The sequence below is a fragment of the Trichechus manatus genome, unplaced genomic scaffold (assembly GCF_000243295.1).
Source record: "Trichechus manatus latirostris isolate Lorelei unplaced genomic scaffold, TriManLat1.0 scaffold00002, whole genome shotgun sequence".
In the NCBI taxonomy this organism is placed as follows: Eukaryota; Metazoa; Chordata; class Mammalia; order Sirenia; family Trichechidae; genus Trichechus; species Trichechus manatus.
The window spans coordinates 39,286,188-39,287,648 of NW_004443938.1; positions in this window are offsets into that span (position 1 = coordinate 39,286,188).

Genomic DNA, 1,461 nt, shown 5'->3' on the forward strand with positions numbered 1-1,461 from the left:
GTATTGTAAGTACTTCTAACATTATTAGAAAATGGAAATATTTAAGTGACTACTATATTATCAGACTCCTTGACTGCATAAGTGACCAGCTTAAATGTTTAAAAGTCAGTTATGTCTAGTGCTGAAAATATTTTAAAGCCATCTCTTTTATAATTCAAATACATTTTGGATCCTTTTTATTCCCACTTTACTGTAGTCCTGGTGGCATAGTGATTAAGAGCTCGTCGCTAACCAAAAGATCAGCAGTTCAAATCCACCAGTGGCTCCTTAGAAACCCTAGTGGGCAGTTCTCCTCTGTCCTATAGGGTTGCTATGAGTCGGAATCGACTCAATGGCACACAACAAACAAACTTCATGGGAGCAGATTGCCAGGTCTTTCTCCTGCAGAGCTGCTGGGTAGGTTCACGCTGTCAACCTTTTGGTTAGCAGCTGAGCGCTTAACCGTTGTGCTACCAGGGATCCTATCTACTTAATTTAATGTTTGTAAAATTATTTCTTCCCCATATATAACATGTAACCTACTCTTGGACTTCATTTTCATAACAAAATCCTTTTGCACAAAGTAATGGACTCTTTCAAGGTTCAGTTAAAGGAAAATATTTTAACTTCTCTAGGTCTCACTTTCCTCATCTGTAAAATGGCAAAATGTTCTTTTAGCTCTTAAGAGTGTATGATTTCTGTGAAGCGGTGTGCTCTCTTGCAGTAATTTGTAACTGATGCACACACCACCGGGTTCAGTTGATTAATTCCCATCTGGACTCCTTCAAAGGTCTCCTAACAAGGCTCTCACAGCCTCTCTCTCCTCACTAGAAACCATCCTACACAGGCTGAGCTGCAGATAAATCTTGTAATACACAAGTGATGGTGCAGAGCTGGCTTGCCCCCAGAATTTATTGCAGAGCCCTTAAGCTGGCGCCCACGGCTCTCAGCAGCAGGACCCCAACTGGACCTTTCCTGTCTTCTCATCTTCTCTACGTGTTCCCTGCAGTAATTTATTCGCTCATTTAAATATATTTCAGGACTGACTATGTGCTGAGCACTATGCTCGGTGCTAGAAGCAATGATGAGCCAGCCCAGGTAAGTTGCAGGCAGGTCACTGCCTGTGCAAAGACCTGGGTGGGAAGAAGTGGAGAGTTTATGAGAGGTTGCAAATAGACCTGTGTGGCTGCAACAGAAAGCCTGAAAGTAGGAAGTTTGGAGAGTAAAAGAGAAACTAAACTAGACAGGATCCTGTAGACCTCCTTATGGAGTTCCGTCGTCTTAAGCACAATGAGAAGCTCTGTTTGCTGAACCGAGCTATGATTCTCTGTAATTTTCCTCCGCCAAGGTGTTGCTTCTACAATTCCTTCAGCCTGAACTGCACTTTTCGTTCTCTCCACCTCTGCTTGCTCCTAACCATTACTCAGAACACCAATTTCAAATGTTATTTATTCCATGGAAAATTCCCTCCTCTCCCTAAAC